The sequence below is a fragment of the Anabas testudineus genome, chromosome 4 (genome assembly GCF_900324465.2).
Source record: "Anabas testudineus chromosome 4, fAnaTes1.2, whole genome shotgun sequence".
NCBI classification, from domain to species: Eukaryota; Metazoa; Chordata; class Actinopteri; order Anabantiformes; family Anabantidae; genus Anabas; species Anabas testudineus.
In genome coordinates, this window is record NC_046613.1 from 19,175,612 (window position 1) to 19,195,603 (window position 19,992).

Here is a 19,992-nt window from a genome sequence, read left to right on the forward strand (position 1 = left end):
ATTAGCATGTTGTTGTCAGCTGCAGCATGTTGTCAGAATGTTGTTGTCTCCATCCACCAATTTGGTGGGTTTTAATGAACAGTTCAGACTCTTGCAGTCAGTAGCAAGGCTTAAGACTTGTTCATTCTAGTCTCATTAATCCTGGTTACTAGCAGTAGGAATCAGACTGTCACAGAGAGGCCCTGTGCTTAGAGCTGGCTGAAACTTGGATAAACCCTTGACTGGAATGCTGCAGAGCAGAGGGCAGAGAAGACGTTAGACCATATGGTGGGTGGGCTCCACTTCATTGCTTTAATGGTCTGTTATATAAATTCTAACGTAATAATTACTTGCTTCTGTTGTTATTGCTGTGCTAGGAAGTTCTCAAATAGTAATTTATAGGAGTATAATTTGGTTTACCATAATACAATTAAAAACAAATTAAGTTTTGAATTCTGTGTTTCTGTTTCATTTCATGGCGCAGCAGCAGGCAGCATCCTATCCACTGAGTCAGCTTGTCAAAAGCATCTCAGCATAAAACATCATCTCTTTCAACTGATTTGCAATTTAGGCATCATGAGATTGCTGCTGAGATCCCTGTGGAATACCAATGTGTCTTGGGCTGCAGCTTACCATTAACCCATCACTATTATCACAACAGGCTTACATTACTTTTGATAAAAATATGTGATAAGTACTAAAATATCTAGCCGATTTTTCATGTCATAGCAAGATCATACTAACATTTTTTTATGTACTAGCATATGCATTTTCCACTAGTTTTTCTCTAAGTTGCGTTAGGGGAATACATTTCCTGCCACACAAACTCACTGAAACTGACACAGTACTTTATTAATTTTAACTGTAGCTGAACCAAGCCAAAAAAGTTGACATTGTATTACCACAAAAACATGAACCCATCATTTAGAGAAAGCATCAGTGATGTCAAACAGTCTAATACACACTAACTCTAGGTCAGAGGGACTCTGCAATATGGTTTCCCAGGTAACAACCAAGAGGCTGAGTAATGTCTGATTTGTTAATGAGCTAGACAGAGACCCCTACTGCAAATGTTCATTTATTTCTGAGCAAATATGTACATGGTCTGTTGGGATGGGTATAAGAACAAAAAAAAATGGACAGTGGTGCACCAGGCCTGTGCCGTTGTTGTGGAAACAATGCTAACAGTGTGTTTCTTCTTGGAGCCTTTTGTGCAACAATTGCTGCACTGCTTGGCAGACCCACGAGTAATTTAATGTCTTGCCATTGGCCCAGACTCATAACTCATGTGGACTGATGCATCAGAAACAGCTCTCAATAGCCCAGGAGAAATCTTATGATGCAGGAAGCGGAGCAGCATGCTGTCTGTGAATGTGAAAGGTAGTGATGCCATCCATCACGACTTATTCTCCAACCTGAGTCATAGTTTGAGAGAAGTAAAGTTAATCTTTAAGAATCCTGCTGCACTAGAGCACAGTGGGAGTGGCATGTTGGTGATTTAACAAAATGTTATTGAAGCCCATGTGGGTGTTCAAACTGTACCCGATCACTGTGGACTTTGACATGTTGACTCAAATGACAGGCATGACTAAAATACCAAAGTAGACCGTGTTTTTTTTTTTTTTTTTCTTTACACTTAAAGTAATTCAATTGTAAGCTCTCCAAATTGAAAAATATCTAAAATGCCTGCATGTTTTCAGCCATGGACTAATTCATGTGAGGCACTGCATGTGGAATTGTGAAATGTACAAAGGATGGGGAGATGACAGCCAAGAAGCGAAGGGTTGGAGGCACTAGTTCTTCCTAATAACAATGTAAGCTTGTCCATGGATGCTACTGTACAGTAACATGACTTTGCAACGCTGGTGTATGAAACATGTACGCGTGTTTATTTATCAAAGTTCCCATTTTTTGTTATGCGTGTCTTCCTCACAAAGTGTGGCAGACACAGAGGAAAGCTCATTGTTGAATGTGTCACAGTAGAATGGGTCCATTGTGGCTGTGCTCGACAATAAGCTTGACAGAGACCCAAATGAACTTTCCCACAACAGAGACACGCAGGGGCAGAGACTCGAGAGAGAAGGAGGCAAAGGGAAAGTCAAAATAAATTGGCTTGTTTTTGTTCACACTCTTCATTCATAGTCACAACAGCACAACATCCTTTGCAAAATCCATCTTGTTTTTCTGTGTAGAAACATCTCTCTCTCTCTCTCTCTCTCTCTCTCTCTCTCTCTCTCTCTCTCTCTCTCTCTCTCTCTCTCTCTCTCTCTCTCACTCACTCACTCACTCACTCACTCACTCACTCACTCACTCACTCACACTCACACACTCACACTCACACTCACACACTCTCTCACACTCACACACTCACACTCACACTCACACACACTCACACACACACACAGGCCAGCTTATGTAATGATGCCCAAGATTCAGAGACAGATAAACAGACATGTTTGTGTAATCCAGTGTCAGCTAGGGGGAGATGGGGTTCACTCTGTTTCCTTGAATGACTTTATAAAACATCCTTTGTCAAAAATGGCTTCAGATTAACACAATTGGTGAAACTTCTCAAGGTATTTGCAGTTTTGGCAGTTCCTCCTTGGACAGTTTACAGTAGTTAAAATCTGAAAGCACTGCACATAATTCATCAGGTCCTTTTCCTTGAACAACTAATGCTTAAATACTTTTCCATGTAGTAGTTGCTACTTGTTTTTTCCCTGTCAGACATCTGCATTTATTTATATTGAAATGTATGTTACACATAGCATGATTGAAAGCAAACAGGAAGTACAGAGTAGTGATGATGTTGAGGACCCACATAGAGATTAGAGGAGCCTGCTGTCAAAACAGTAGGCGATTTGCTGTCCATGGTGTGTGATCTAATTCAGTCAATGACTCTAGTTTTGTCATTAAAAGACTAGCCTACAATTCAATGTAGTTCAGATGATAATCATAATATGTCTTAATTGCGCAAAGGCATGTTGTGGTGTTTTTGGCTGACTCGCGTGTGTGTGTGTGTCATTGCACACTCACAAGGACACTTGGATGTTTTCAGGTCACAGCCCGGGTCCTCTGTGAGCCTAACACCGTGGATTACAAGGTCTTTGTGTGGCTCTCTCTCATTCCCAGGACAGATAAAATGCTACTTTCATAGTAGATTTACCATAGTCCATAGCAGTGCAGCTAGCGCAGCAATCTGCCGAACCCAATTAGAGGAGAGACAGACAATGAAAGAGATCTGGGCAAAGAAGCTGGTACAAGCTTCAAGATAGAAAGGGAGAGTTAAGAATGTACCTTAAAGACATTTCCAGGGAGTAGCAAGTAAACAACAGTGATGGAGATAAAAGAGAAAAAAAATGAAAAGGACTGAGTTAGAAAGTCCAAGTAGGATATTGTGAGACCCAGGAAAGGAGGGGGAGGAGGAGAGAGGACAGCACGAAAACTGTGTATTCTGTTGAGTCACTTCCTTGCTTTTTGGAGTCTGATCCGCTCATGTGTATATTTAAATTCCCTTCTTGGGAGCGAAGGGTTTTCATATAGGGGAAAATTAAGTGATTACCAGTTGTTGATTATTGCTGTGCTGTTCAGATAGAAACACTTTGATGTGACTGAATCCAGGACAGGTTGCTTCATCAACCTATCATCATCATTTAACTTCTTCAATTAGTGATGCCTTTCTTTCCCAAATACATTCATGTTCTAACAGTGGTGACATTTACTATGGTGATATCTCTGTCATATAGGCACTAACATGCCTCCATCTGAGAATCTTCCTTGAAAGATGTCTCACTTCTTTCTCTCTGTTATTTTTTCCTGTTGTGCTGCTGATGTGCAACACATCTCTCTCTTCCTTTCCTGCCTTGTCCCATGTTATTGAAGGAGAGAATAGACATGGTAGCAGGAAAGCCCTCAGGGAAGTTGGATTTATTTTGCCATATAATATTAATGCGCGCCTCTACATAATGAATTCAGCTCCCAAGCTGACTGTTAGTGCCTGGCTCAGTCTTCCTTATCTCGACTTAATTAATAAATCAACATTAAATCAAATCTCATTGCAGTTGAATGCATTCAGTTTGTGTGGTCTTTTTCTTGGTTTGTGAGATAAATATAATTATTATTAGATGATGATGCTTTCATCAGACGTGTTGTTAAAAACACCCACTTACCTACAACTTGCATCATCTACTTGAATTAATGATTTCCTTACTTTCCCAGAATACCTTTCAACAAACCCCAGGGAAACGGCATGACCTATTCTGTGATGAGTAACATATGAAAGAACACTGTAAAGAGGGAATTAGATGCTGATGCCATATTAAAAGCAAGATACTTGTCTTCTGGAGAAGTAGATTAATAATGCCCCAGTTTCCCAAATCACAACATGTCTTCTCTGTATATCACTTCAGTGGTGTTAGAAAATAGTACGTCAGTAGTTTTATTCTCACTTATTCTACAAATAACTTGCTTGAAACCAAAACTGAATTGTTTCACCATGACCTTACATTAATGTGCATTTGTGTAACTTTCTGTGGGAGTAAGAAAAATATAGCAGCACAGGACAAGATAGGCCACGAAATGCAAGGCAGACAGCTGAGCCTGAGTTTTTAAGTTTTCAGTTTTCATGTCTCCACCTTCCTCCTTCCATTTTAGAAATATTTTCTTTCCACACTAGGTTTATTAGTAAAAGTGCTATTGTATTTGTCAATATATGTGTGACAAATCCGCTCTTTGCCATATCTGGCGATGTGTCTGGGTCAAGCTTTTTGTATTTCTACTGTATGGCTATAAGCCAGACCAGTGCAAACAGATGTCAGGTTCAATCAGCACAGAATGCGCTAGCAAAGTGACGCAGAGCCACAGCCACAGGAAGAGATTAGCAGTGTGTAGAGTAATACTGGTTGGATTGAAAGATATAGCGATGACGGTGGGATTGAAATGTTGGAGATCTGCAGAGAGAGAGAGAGAGCGTAGAGATTGAGGGCGAGAGATTCATGTGATTCATGAAAGAGGGATGAACTTTTGTAATGTGTTTCGAGGATGTGATTAAAGAGAGGAGTGCAGCATGTGTTTAAGTGTCTTGCCAGCTGTGAGCGACATGTTTTCAGGCTTGTTCTGTTTGCATGAAAATGTTTTTATTGTGTGAATGTGAATGTGAGGCTTTCGGTCTCTACTGTGTGTACATTAGACTACAAGCCTGATTTACTATACATCCAAGCTTGAATGAAAGAACTGGAGAAAAATCTCTCAGGATGATACATTCATTCATTCTTGCAGGAGTATTTTAAGACTGCCTATCATGTGTACATGCAACAAGATGTGACAATTGAAAACGGGACTCTCAGGTTATTTTAAAATTAAAAACTAAGTTGTTGCTGAGTTGTTTCAAGCCCCGGATTCTAGTTTTTCGAAATGCACTTTAAATGCATATTTAAACCAAACAATCTAGCCACTGCCTCAACGTGGGTCTTGCAGTTGATGTGAATGGTCACCTTATTTGTCAGCGTTTAGGTTCACATGAATTAATGTGCCCATAAATGTGGCCATGTTTGTGTATGTGAGATCATAAAAGATGCTCAAGAGTTGGTCCCTCTGCTTGTCGTTGTCCCTAGCAGCTATCAGATGGATGACTCACAGCAGATAGGATTTCATTAGCAGACATCAGTCCCTCCACAGAATAGAGGAGCCATTGATTTTCACCATATCAGCAGGGAGGGAGACTAAGTGGGACAGAATGGGGAGGAAGGGAGACATGGGAGTTAGAGCTACAGAGAGAACTTCAACTGAGAGAAAAGTGCACATCAGTAAAACTAAACCACACAACACAAAGCACCTGCCATCTGAAGTCCCACTGTAAGACACTGCTGAGGTGTACTGAAAGAAGCATTGACTGTACTCTGCAGTCTCTGTATCTACAGCGAGAGATGGTCCCAAAGGATTTTTGATATTCTGTGTCATTTTTATGCCAATATCATTTAGCAATTTGGGAAAAAGCTATTTACCAGGGGAGGATGGAGAGGGAGGCCACTTTTTACTTAGTCTTTTATATTGTACTACACAAAGATTTGACATTGAGTCTAATTTTTTCTGTATTAATTGTTTTCACTCAAACGTATAGGAATTCCTCCATATTCATCCTGAGATTTTTCCTGTAACCATCCATGATTTCATTACTTTAATAAAAGGAAATGGGTTGCCTATTTCCTATTTTGATACTATTTATTAAAGAATTAAATCAGTACTATAACATCGGTAGTGAGCACAGCCTTTACTCACTACACTGCTTTTTTTACTGTCCTCTGTAACAAGGTTCACATAATTCTCTCTGGTGCCATTCAGCTCCCTGCAGTCATGCTGTGTCATGTCAGAGACAGAGGGGGTCATGTAGTGCGGCATAATTTCAGTGATGCTCTCTTGTTTCTGTCCTTGTGATGCATTAATGTCGCCTGCAGATTTTATTCCATTTTATCAGACCCTTGATTTGATTTAACTTGATTTTGTGCCATTATAAAGGCAACAGTGGCAGAATGTCAGTCTGATAAAGGTAGAAAAGAAAAGCAGCAGCCAGAAATACTGGAGACAAGATTAAGACAATAGAATTGAGACAAGAAAAGACAGATTCAGATCAGACTGCTCTCCAGACTGAGTTGGATTCAGATTTGGTCATGAAACATCCCTTCTGAATCATGTGGGCCCAGCAGATCCATAAGGCCAGAGTGCTGTTTGTCCAAATTAAAAGGGAGTTTAGTGGAAAAGGAAGTTACTCCCCTGACTTGACCACAGTGTTGACCACTATCTGTAGTGCAGGGATAGGAATGGCTTCCTGTCTTATTTCTTATGAAACAAGATTAGGCTGTCCAACTAGGCTTTTAAACATCAGCAGAATCTGTTGTATTGAGGGTTTGACGTTGATTTGCATTAAACAAAAATAGAAGATGTTGAACTATTTCGTACAGTTCTAGACTTTTATTAAGGTCATCACTGTTCAACAACATCAACTGTTTTGTAATTCTGTCAGGTATTACCTTAATGTTTTAAACATTGTCTTACTTTTAGCTACTTTTCCTATGAATGAAGATGTGAGAATTAAAATCTCTTCTGTGTACAGTGCAGACGTTAGCCTAAGTCTTCATTTGGGTTTAATAAGGATACTTAAAACTAAACTTTTCTTTAGTTCACTCTTTGATGTACACCAGTCTCTCCTGTGCTAACTCAGTCTTGGAAGTACTGTATATGAGATTCTAAACTGAATTTTACAAGGTGTTTACTATGTGTTCTCACTGAAGTTTCTTATGTGCCTCCAAGCTGTAACAGACCTCGCAGGCAGCTCTGTTTCTCCAATAAAATATTTAGACTTTATCTCTTGTTTCATCTTATTGGCCCAAATTTAAACTATTACAACATATCAGCAACAACAAGGGGTATTTCATGTTCTTTTTATTCAGTCTGTGTCAGGGAGGAAGCGGAGATTAGGGTGTAATCCATCACAGATATGAGAGTGTTTCTGTGCTTTCCATAGTGCAAGGTTATATGCATCTGGGCATCCAAGTATTTGAGAACTGCTGTTAGAAGTGGGGCCACACTGTCCTCCATTTTGCTTTACTTTAGTCCATTCGCCTGCAATGGACCATTTTGTTATTTTAGAAAGTACCAGCCTATTACATAACATGCAGTCACTAAGAGCAACGTCTTTTTTTGTCAGTACCTCTGTACAGCTTGCACAACCTATGTGCACAATGTTGACTTAACTTTCTGAGGAAGTGTCGTACAGAAATACAATAGATAATAACTTAAGGTATGTGCAGTATGTACGCTGACTGGCTGACACAGTCTGAACGTTTAGTCCAGATCAACCTGTGAGTTATATATTATGTTTCCATAACACCAGATTGCTGGCCATTAGAATGACACTAAAATTGATAGTGTGTTCCCTCAAAGTGCTTCCAGAGCTTGTGGTTCATCATGGTTTTACCACATCCTCTCTTTCTTTCTGCCACCTCCAACCCCTTCTTATATTACTCTTACTTTCACACCCTCTCCTTTTAGAGATAGACAGCCCTCTAAGGGCTCTTGACTGTGAGAAGATGCAGTCAGATGTTTTTAATAAGCCCTGTCCTTATGAACCATAGATAGTCATGACATTCCATCGTTAGCCAAACACTGACCAAACCTATAATATGAACAGGGGAGGGGTGGAATCAGCAGCCAGGCCTTAACCAGCATGAACTGGGATTACATTGCTGGAAGGGAATAACACAGATGTAATCCACAGGAATTTAGGCCAGGTTTTAGGATCATATCTCAATGAGTGGAATCTTTTTTCTTTTTTTTACGCATAGTGTACTAGGTGGAAATAACTGCTCTATACTGTAACACCCCTCCCACTTTCTGTCCTCATTTTTGTAATAGTTTTTTCTACAGAGTAACAGAGTAATTTCCTGTTCTCCCCTCGGGCCGAGCTGCATCTGAGCTACTGATGCATATCTACATTTTTTCAGTGGACAAGACCACACACAGCCTGGTGACATGTGTGCAGCCCTGCTTACTGCTCATATGGAAGCTTTTACTTCTGGGCAGATTTTTTATGTAATTGATTTCATTCTCTGTCTATACACTTGTACACACACTCTTATGTTTTTCTCACAGGCAAATAGACTATATCACATAGCTGGCATGGGAACTGAAAGATGTCTAATTGGCTGCTGGTTAAGCATTAATAAAATCCTAGTGGAGAAGTGATGTAAGAGATTGCAGACATATCTCACTCAGTTTTAGCCTCATTAATCTTTTTTTTTTTTTTTATCCCACTGTTCTCTCATTTTCTTCTCAAAGAACAAGCATTTTTTCCAAGCTAGGATACAGTTTAAGAATCTGCAGAGTAATTGAAAAATAGTTGGTTCTGACATAAGGTGCCAGGATTTATGGAGTCCTCAATATAGATTCATAATCCCAGAATGTTGGATGGATGGATGGATGGATGGATAGAGGCTTCTGGACACAATCCCTAACACAGGATTCCTGTTGATCAATTTGTAATTAATTCTGAAATTCCAAAACTGACTCTAAAGACACATCTAATCACATACAAGGGTAGGTAGTAAGACAAGGAGGCATCCAGTTGTGTGATTCAATAGCAGCATGTATTACCTGATTGGTCTGGTGCACTGGCTGAAAGTTATTGGCGTCAGGAGTGAAGCCCATATAGTACACTGGGGGTAAATGAGGCGATACCCAGGATTATGTCTACACACACCCACTGTATGGGACCTTGATATAAAGCTTTTCTGGGGGTGCTAGCATAACATCCTGTTTCAGTGTGCTTGATTTTATTATCTTCAGTCTCCCCATAATGTCTCCATTTTACAGCAAAAGCCATCAAAGTGGGCAAATAGCAATCAAACTGCTGTTCCAAGATCCTAACTGTGGCTTGGACAGTTTCCTTAGGCTGAAATAAAGCTGATTAATATCCCAGAATACTGCACTGAAACACCTACTGTGTCTAGTACAATGGTCTTGCAACAGGTACTACCTTTTGTACATCAAGAATTTGGTGCTTATGAGGTTTGCATAGGCAATAACTATTAGAGGGCTTGGTGTGTCAGCTCGAACTGCATGATAAAGAGCGGCACAGTATTTTGTGAAGTCCTACGAGAACAAAAGCATATTGAATTTATCATAGTCTGAAGACTGCCTCAGAAGATGGCCATGTAGATTAAAACACAAAGAGCAGACCTAGTCAGGTAGATTCCTCTAAATTACTTTAGACCATATCTTGTGGTACATCATTTGGCAGTGTCTACTGTTGACTCCAGGTTTGATGTACAGAGCATTGAACTTTTTAGCAAATATTGATTGAGCTGTCTGAAATCACCCATCTTCTCGTTATCTGTTCTGGGTCTTTTCTGGCTGTGGTTCTTTTTCTTTCCAACTGAACTGAGAGCTGCTGTGCCAAGGCAAAACAAGTTCCTTCTGTGATTAATAATGTTTTTTTGAATCTTAAATCTTTACTCTGAACAGACGTTGTTCCTTTGTCGTAGGGCATTTTAGCCAGTGATTACAACTTCAAGGAACTACTGACATGTAAGACTTGGCTTTACAGCTAATGTTAGAATCTGGTTTAGGTTGGAGTTACACTTAGACTTGTGCTGCTTAAGGCTACAGTATCTGTAAAGAGGCTTGAAGTGAAGTAACACTTAAAAACATTTAAGAAGTACTGGTTAGCACACTCTGTATTTGTTATCCCTTTATTTGATCTAAAGGCAGATCCTTATTGTCCTTAATCTCAGTTTTTCTTTATGTGATAACTCACATTACTCACTTTTATAAACAAACAGGCGACCTTTGCATTTACCTACTCTTAGTCATATTATTCCAGTATCAGTGGGGCTGCTTTTGATTTGAATGTTAATGTTCCCCAGAGTTTTCCCACCATTTCAGTGCCACCTCACTTTATCTATCCAGCCTACATATCTCCTAGCTATGTAGCCTGGACAACATGTAAAGATACACATTCATGTTCAGTAATGATTCTTTTCTTTGTTATGACAACATGCACAAAATATCTCATTTCCTGTTGCAGAAGACACTGATGTCTAAGTTGTTTGTTCATAGTCATTATTGGCCAGTCTCTTGTGTAAAATTGTATTGATTCATCAGTGACTAATGAAATGTGGGCCTGTGTTTGCTTTGCATGTAGATGTAGGCGTGTGTGGATGTGTGTGTACAATATTTTCTCACCACAGACCCTTCTTCCTTCCTCCTCCTCCCTATCCTTGTTTATCTCCTTCACTTGAAACAACACAGAGTTCTGTTCAGTGCCTTAGTGCAAACCCAAATATCCCAGTGAAAAGGTCCGTCCACTCATCTGTGAATCACACGTCATTGTACGCCCACACTATCTTTTGCCTTATGCCTCAACTACTTTGAATCACTGCATTTGATATATTATAGTGATAAATAGTCACTGGACTAGCAGTTTGTAAGTATTAGAGTAGGGCTGTACAATCCTGCTCCTCGAGGGCCACAGTTGCTTGTTTTCCAACCTGCACTTACAGCTTCTGATTATCTGAACACACCTGATCTTGGTAATCAGAAGTGGGTAGGGCAGGGAGAGTTGGAAAACAAGCAGGACAGTGGCCCTTGAGGAGCAGGATTGGACAAACTTGTATTGGAGCATTTGATCCACTCACAGTAAACAAAGACCACCTGCCAATAAATGGACAGGGGATTAAGAGGATCAGTATGCAGGCATTAGGTTTTTTTTATTCATTGAAAGTTAAATAGTTTTTTTAAACACTTAAAAACATTTCATTTTATCTTTGTTGAAACTAAAATTGCCCTTTGTGTGTTAAACTTACCTGTGACTGTCTAACCCTTTCACTGTAAATAATTTCACTTTAGAGAACTACACTAAGGAGACTTGTGATCAATATATAATTGTAACTGAGCCAGACTTTAGCACAGAGAACTCATTATGTCTGTCTTGAGCCTCACATTAATGAGACAAGTGACAATAAAGGTACTTGTTTGCAGCAGTAGGACACATTTGTTATGTCCTTGAAAGTCAACAGACATACTGCACTCTACCTTCCATATGCACTGAATAAATTGTGCTGTAGCAGCCTTGCGTGATGATAAACTCTGAAGCAGTGTGCTTTCGGCACATAATTTCTCTGCCTGCCATACCAAGCTCTGTATTCAGAAAAAACTTTGCCCAGTGTGTGTGAAATGACTACTGCTCTAGCCAACCTGATTTTTGTATAAGCTAACTGTCTATGAAACGCAGTACAAATATGTATCAAATGTTGTAGGGTGTTTTTCACATCTTGCTATTTCCTTATCCTCTTGTAATAGGGTTCATTTGGGTGTATGCAGATTGCATTTCTGGGCACTGTAAGATTAATGTGGATGAAAGAAGAAGGGAGGAGTTCTAGTCTTTGTGTTTTTTCCCCCTAGTTGGTGGATGTGGAGATCTGTTGTTATAGGAGGACATGACTGAAATAACTGTGGACTCGTCTCTAGGGGAGAGCCGGGGGCCTAACAGGGGTTTGACAACTATACTGTGGCAATATCCATGCCTTTTTGGAGACATTTGACATTTGGCTTCTATAAAAAAAAAAAGTACTGCCCACTAAGATGCGCATGAAATGCCAAGACAATGAACTTTGAATGTTTTAAAACGAGCTTAGAGCGGTGATCCCTGCTGATACTCACAGGCTTGAAATTCCAGTTGTGATATGCTAATGTTTTGAGAGATATGCTTAAACCTTCACAGCATGTATCTTTAATTGAATCTTGCAAACTAACAGTCAAGCATTGAACACTCTGCTTTCCCATGAATCAAATTATCTGGTAAGAAACGACATTCATTTGCCATTTATGTGGAATAAGCAGATCTGGTAAGGAATCATGGAAGTATCAGACTGTCACATGAGAGGGGGCACTTAGAGTACCAGCATAAGTCAGAAAGGACACTAGGTTCCTATAACTGCCTCTGTGATCTATGGAAGTCTTGTGTCAATACTGTAAAGTGACAAGCTGGTAGAGAATACATCTTCTTGTCTTTGTGCCGAAAATCTATGTTAAAAGCCTTTTTGTTGGCTCTGCAGCAGGGTCATTTGCTACACAGGCCTTGGTGGCTGCTATTTGGAGCCTGTGGATAGGAACCATGACCTTCCGGCTGTTTATAGACAGTTTGAAACGGACTGTCAAAAACAAAACACCTTGATTTTCTGTCATGTAATCATACATACTGTTATAGACTCACTGAATCTTGGTCACTGTTTTAGGTTATGCAATAGTCAGGGCCAGGGACATTTTGTTTTCGGGTTGTACGACCACCCAATTTTTCTGAAAACCATATGTAAGGAGTGCTTGGAGGGAATTAATTTGAATTCGGCACAAATATCAGCTTAAACACAGTGATGAACTAAGTACATTTTGGTGGCCAAAGATCAAGGTCATACTGACTTCATCTGATTTTTTTTGTGGCCAATTTTTGTGAACGCAATATATAAAGAATGGAAAATTTTGAGTTGGTGATGAAGTTGTATGGTGATGATGTTTTGGTGGTAAAAGGTCAAGGTTGTAGTGACCTCCTCTTTAGCCTATCCCTTTGAAGTGATATGTCAGGAATGGTCCACTTGGATGATGAACTGTTTAGATTCTAGAGCCCACAGGGCAAATCACAAGGTCACACTAACTTTGTGTTAATCAAGTTCTTGTTGTGAATGTTATATCTCAGAATCCTTAAGGGAATTTCATCAAATATGACACAGATTGTCACTTGGACTCAAGGATTAATTCGATTTTGGTGGTCAAAGGTCAACGTCACTGTGAACTCATGTACTGTATGTCCCATTATCATCAGTGCTATATCTCAGAAATGCCTAGAAGGAATTGCATTACATCTGGCAAATTAGAATATGATTCTGGACACACATGCATGTAAACTACATTGTCACTGGTTAGTGTAAGCATACCCTAATGCAGTAACTCTAGTAACCCTAACCCTGCATCTTGCATGCAGTGCACGCATTCTAAATATTCTTAATATAACATTTTAGACGAGAAGGTTAGAGAAGATTACCCAAAAGCAGTCTTTTAAAGAAATGTGAAGTTTTGCTAACTATACTGATCGTATGTTCACTCATTTAATTTATATTTAATGATGATGCAAATTAGCTCAGACCAAAGGTTTGATTTTTTAAGTCTCATATGTATTGATTTCCTGCATAAACCCACAGAATTTTAGATCTGGAAAGTTATTCAGGCAAAATAAGCAATTGGTGTATTTGTAATTAACTGCATTTTACAGTTTACAGGTTAAATTGTCGATCAGTCAATAACCTTTAAATGAATTGACAGTGACAATGTCGAGCATTGTTAGTTGCTTCCTTTATCTGTTGATTAAATGTCTTTATTCACGTGTGCTTGTAAAAGGAAAATATAACAGTGCATATTAGATATTGGGGGGAAGAGCTGGTGCACAGCTGAATGCATCTCCACCATCCTGGCATTCTCAAATGTCTTTTCTTTATCTCTGCACCAACTGCCGGCATGCTGCTAAACGGTTTCTGGCCCTGGCCCACTTTCCTTGGAGTGGCGGATAACATCACTCGAGAAAAACTTCTTTTATTTATTTATTTTTTTAGTGAGTGCATCCATGCAATAAATCAGACATGTACTGTGTGTATCTAGTTCCTAATATGTGCATTTGTGTTTGCACTATGTAAATTGGTATTGCAAGTGTTACAGTTGATTGCTTACAGTGCAGCCACCTGGACAATAGTGGCGAGCCCTAATTTTAGCATCCACAGGCACAAGCGCAAACTGAGACTGTCTTTGTCTTTTCTCTGTCACACAGGGACAACATACACACACACACAGAAACACACAGTGATGCTGCAGGTGATGGCTGTCGATGGCCATTTCTGGAGGTTTCCTTATGCCATACCTCTTCAGTTTCTGAGGTATAGGGTACATTTCCACAGACAGCTTCTCTCCTCTTGGCCTCGCCTGTTAAATTCTTAGGTAGTGCTAGTTTAAAAAAGAAATGTCATAGTTTTCTGCAGTAATTTGGCATAAAATGTGATCTGATCTTCATCTAAGTCAAGAGTATAAACAATTATAATATGCCTGTAATTATTTAGTGAAAACAACCATAATAACCTCGTAGTGCTATAGGAAATGAATTATGGAGGAATTTTAGCCCATTCTTCTAGGCAGAACTTCTTTAGCTCTGTCATATTCTTTGGACCTCGCATGTGTTTGGCTCTCTTCAAGTCGTTTTATAGGATCGCTATTGAGGTCTAGATTCTACAGAGTTTCAGCTGATGTACAGACATTCTCACATTATCCTGAAGAATTTTTTGATTCACTTGGGAATTCATCTTCCCCTCAATCCCTGCAGGCTGGCCAGACCCTGATGCAGCAAAGCAGGCCCAAATCATGATGTTTCCTTCACCATACTTGATTGGGCTGATGTTTGCATGATGATATGCGGTGCCCTTTTTATGCCAAATGTACTTGTTGTGTGTTCTTTCCAAAAAGTTAAATCTTAGTTTCAATAGTCCACAAAACATTTTGCCAATACCGCTGTGGAGTGTCAATGTGCTCTTTGTCAAACTTCAGGTGTACAGCAATGTTCTTTTAAGAAAGCAGCGGCTTCCTTCGTACTGTCCTGCCATAGACACCCTGCTTGCTCAGTGTTTTACATACTGTAGACTCATGAACACAGATGTTAGCCAGTTCCAATGATGCCTTCAAATCTTTGACTTTCTCTTGGGGTTGTTTCTTTAAGTTATTGATGAGTATATGTTGTTCTCTTAGGGACATTTTGACAGGCCGCCGACTTTTTGTAGAGAAGCCACAGTCAAGTGTTTCCATTTGTAGATTGTTTGCCTAACTGTAGACTGGTGAATTTCTAAAGTCTTTGGAATCACTTTAACCCTTTCCAGATTTTTGTAAATTGATTATTGATCTGAAAGCTTTTTTTGACGAGGCATGGCTCACATAAGCGTTGTCTTCTTGTGCAGAGCAAACTCAAAAAGTTGGTGTTTTTTGTTAGTCAATGTAGCTCTAGTTCACATCCGCAAACTAATTTTATTCCAGGTATGCTAAAGCTTTTTATTTCAAGGGTTTACATAATTTTCTATTAGCATTATGAGGTTTTTATGGTTGTTCTCAATAAAGACATGAAAGATCAGATGTATTTATATTATTTTAGGCACATCATATTTATTATTACTCTTAGTACTTACTTGGATAAAGATCAGATCACATTTAATGTCAAATTAATGCAAAAACCATGAAATTCTAAATACTTTTTCTTTCCACAGTATATGGGGGGAAGATTGAATGAGTATCTCTCTTTCTTCCTGTGCTACTGTTGTGCTACTTGAGCTAAAGATTAAAGAGTACAGTAACGAAAAACAGTGGGAGACAAAATTAATTTATGTGCACCACCTTTTTTGAGTTGATCTACCAAACTAAAATTCATTGACATCTGTCCGCATAAATTAAGTCTTTAGACAAGCTGCTTCATATTTGAAGGTTAACCAGAGTATGTAGCTGCAAATTAAAAGCATTTGGTTTTTCTCAACATGTCCACAGTTTGTTCTGCTCTGCCTTTTTTAATAATAAACATCAACGTTGATAATCCAGATAAGACCTTCAGCTCCGTGCAGGTCTGCACATTGCATTAAAATAAAATGGTGGGAACATTCATGTAGTTTTACATCACGTCTCCTTATGCATCTCTCTGTCTCTGCATCATTGTGGCTTTGCAAGCTCATTGTGAGTTTATCTGTCAGTCTTGAGCAGCATATCTTTCCTCACCTGCCTCCTCCTCTTGCCTCTCTGGGCCAGGAGGATGGATGAGTCATGGCAACAAAACAGCTTTTAAATCTCCTGTTTGAAAAATACCTGTCTAGCTCCTTATTGGTTCACAAAATGTAGGTCTGCATGCCTGTGTGTCTCACTGCTTTCTCTCTCCTTGACTTTTTCCAGGTCCTTTTAACTTCGTCTGCTTGTTTATGTGCCCGTCAGCCTTCGTCCTCTTGCACTAATTACATGTCTCCTTGTCTGCTAACCTGGATGCCTGTCTGTCAGTGGATCCACATGTTTCTCCTCGTGCTTAGTCAACAGACTGATTTAATACGTACAACAACCTGTCACACTTCACACTTTCCAACCTAAGCACTCTCTGTCATGCATACATAACAGAATATTTAACATCTGGATGTGTTTCCTCCAATTATAAGATTAATTTAGCTTTTTCTTTAGTTTTTTGTGATGTCTGAATTTGAATTTAACAGCCATAGACATCACATTTTATATAATCTGAAACATTCAACACTTCTGTGTCTAGACCTCAGTGGTGTATAATCATTCTCCCTACTTACTATGGACAGCAGCACAGTTCTGCTATTCAGAATTTGGAGTGGCTTGGCTTGATCTCCTTTGCACTGGCTAATAGCACAAAGCGTTTGTGCAATCATGTGTGCAATAATGTGTGCATGCAACAGTGTGTGTGTGTGTGTTTGGCCAGTAAAGCCTCTTCATCTCTTTCCCCTTTGGAGCAGATTGTTAAAGAGCCACCACCCTACCTGACCAAATTCAAGTTTAGCTTAATATATGTGTGACTAGTATAGTTGAGTTTATAACACTGGAAACCCCTTACAGTAGCAGCACAGAAGAAAATGCACAAAATACTTTTTTACTTTAATTTCTTGGCTGATCATAAAAAAGTTTAATTGAAGGAGTTAATAAAGTTAGGTCTAGTTTGTTTGTAGATAGGATTTTCTCTTAGACTTGGCTGAAATAACAAATTAATTCACCAGTCAATTTGTAAGAATGAAATAAACTAACAACCTATACTAGACTATACAGGAAGAAAAAAGTTCTCATTTGGGTTTTTAATGTGATAAAAACAAACCTCTGCAGTCTGAGGAGCATTTGAACATTTATTTTCTCCTGCTTTTCTCTCAAAATTAGAAATTGAATGATGATTATGCTGCTTATCCAAGAAAACAAAAATGACTCCAAATGACTCCAGTTTTAACTGGACAACTCAAGTTACCATCTGCATTACGATAACTTAGAATACGTTCTAATAATGGGAGAAAAGTATAATTACAGCGTTTCTGTGTTGTTGTTTTTTTTAGAAGGCAGTATTAGTGGAAACCATTTCCTGTAGGTTGATGGGTGGACCTCACAGAGATGGAATAGAGGTGTGACCCTTTCTAAAGTTAGCTTCTTGAGTCCCATAACCACACAAGAAAAAGAGACCCTATGTCTATAACTGGTTTCAAGAGTCCATGTCCTGTTTGGCTTCATGTCCTTTGGCTTTTCCTTGAATTACATTATTGCATCTTGAGAAAAGACCACTAATTCCATTAGCACTTGTGCTAGTATCCCTCGGAACGGAAGCCATTAAGTCCTTAAATGTCGTGCACCACATGCCCCATTAGTTGTCTTAGTTGACATCATCCATCTGATCCAGATGTAGGTCCAACCAAGGAATCTAAAAGGAATTTGAAATAATCCAGGGATTTTGTAGTTAAAGAGATATTGAAATAAATAAGGTAATTTTCTTGTTAATTCTAAGTCGCGTTATTAATCAGGTATGCCCCTGTCATTAGCTTAATTTGAACCAAATGTAGCTGCACATTTGAAAGAAAGAATGCTGGTGTCTGTCAACTGTGAGCTGCTCTAATTTAGTATTTTTTAAATGTTTTCTTTCTAATATTCCAAAAATAATAATCACAACAAATCAATCAAAGGAAAGAAAACCAATAAAGCTCATAAAGAATGCATATAATGCATGAACACAGTGTCTTCTTTTTGCCTGGGTACAACTGGTAAGTGCACACTGGCAAATTCAAACGTGCAAACACACAATCCTCTTTTATTAGCACAGCTATAAACCTGTCAGCTCTGGCTTGGGAGCAGTGCTGGATTTACAGGAGTATGAAACATAAGTGAAGAAAGGAGGAGAGGCCAAAAGATGGAAGAGAAATACAGTACATAATACAGAATGTTATTTATTGAAGACATCAACTTTAGCCTGAAACAAGATGGCAGCGTAGAGAAATGTGACAAATTGGATTAAGCAGCTGTTGAGACAATTAACTCATCAAGGACCCAAACACTGAAGCTTTGGTTTCACTTAGAAACAACAGACGTATTATCAGACAGTATCGGACTTCATGGAGTAATAAAAGAAGGGGCTGAGGAGAATCTACTGTGTTCTCATACAGACCTCTGACAGATACCTCACCAAGATCAGAAAGAGAAACGGAGCAAGAATATGTGCAAATTATGCTTGCGTCTGTAAAATTAAATAGAATGAGCAAACATTTTTATTTTACGTATATTCATTTTACAGAAGCCATCATGTTGTAGAAGACAGCATATTTCCTAATCTGTAGGTAATATAATATTGTATTCACATACATACATGCATTTATCTTCTTTTGTGCCTGCAGTATCTCACTTTTGTTGCTTTTTTACACCTAATCACATAGCCTCTATTATTATTCATCACCAAGCTCGTTTCCTTGATTTGTGTGTCTTTGTATTTGAGCTTGTGAATGTGTCTTCATTCTGTATGTATGTGTGCTCTCCTCCTTCGCAGTGGGATATTTATTTGAGTTGTGACTGTGACTGTTTGTAGGGTGAAAGGCTGCATGCATTAGCAGAATCAGTGACCGGGTATTTCTGGATGACTGTTCTCATGGCTAGCAGGCCTTTCTGCATTGATTTCCCATTTTAGCTGCTGCCAGGCAGGTGCAAAGATTAGTGCAGTAAAACCTTAGGAAGCCTTGTGTGTGGAGCATTTACAAGAACTTAGCACTGTTCTCCATTATCTGTTGTTGACTCTGCACACAGGTCAATCATTTTTTATTAATTTGCTTTGATGATGACGTTTGTGTTTAATTCATGAGTGCAGTCGCTGGTGTTGAATTTGAGTACCAGACCCAGGTCAAGGAGTGGAGCGTGATACCTTGTCTGTGTGCTTATGTGTGTGTTTTCATGTGTGTGGGTTAGTGAGAGGTAGCATCAGGTTCCTTAGAGTGTATCTGCGCATGGTAGAAGAAAGAGATCGGCTGATCATGAGATGATATGACAAGTAGACAAGGACCCAGAAGGATGAGAGCAAAGGAGTTACCAAAAAAGAAATGGAGGGAGACAACTGGGCTTTTATTTTGGGTAAGAACGAGCAAGGATAATGTGAGATGAGTTTGTTTGGAATGATTCTACAGCATATTTCTTACATGTAAGATAACAAATAGCTGTACTGCTATACTTTCTGAGAACTGTAAAATTAAGTATGGATTGTAACTGAATAAATCTTAATTAGATCAGAGGGGATAGGAAAAGATCACAGTGGTTAATGACTGGATATTATGAAGGAATTCAAAGCGATCCTGTTTCAGTTGATTTGTTCAAAGCTATTTGTTGGAAATCTAAATATATACAGTAGCTAAACAGTTTCTGCAAAGGCAAAAT

General features: G+C 39.0%; 1 protein-coding gene across 1 annotated transcript in view; it reads left to right on the plus strand.

The window, feature by feature from the left end:
- Positions 1 to 19,992, plus strand: part of LOC113152342 (SH3-containing GRB2-like protein 3-interacting protein 1) — a 61,490-nt gene that overhangs the window by 16,516 nt on the left and 24,982 nt on the right.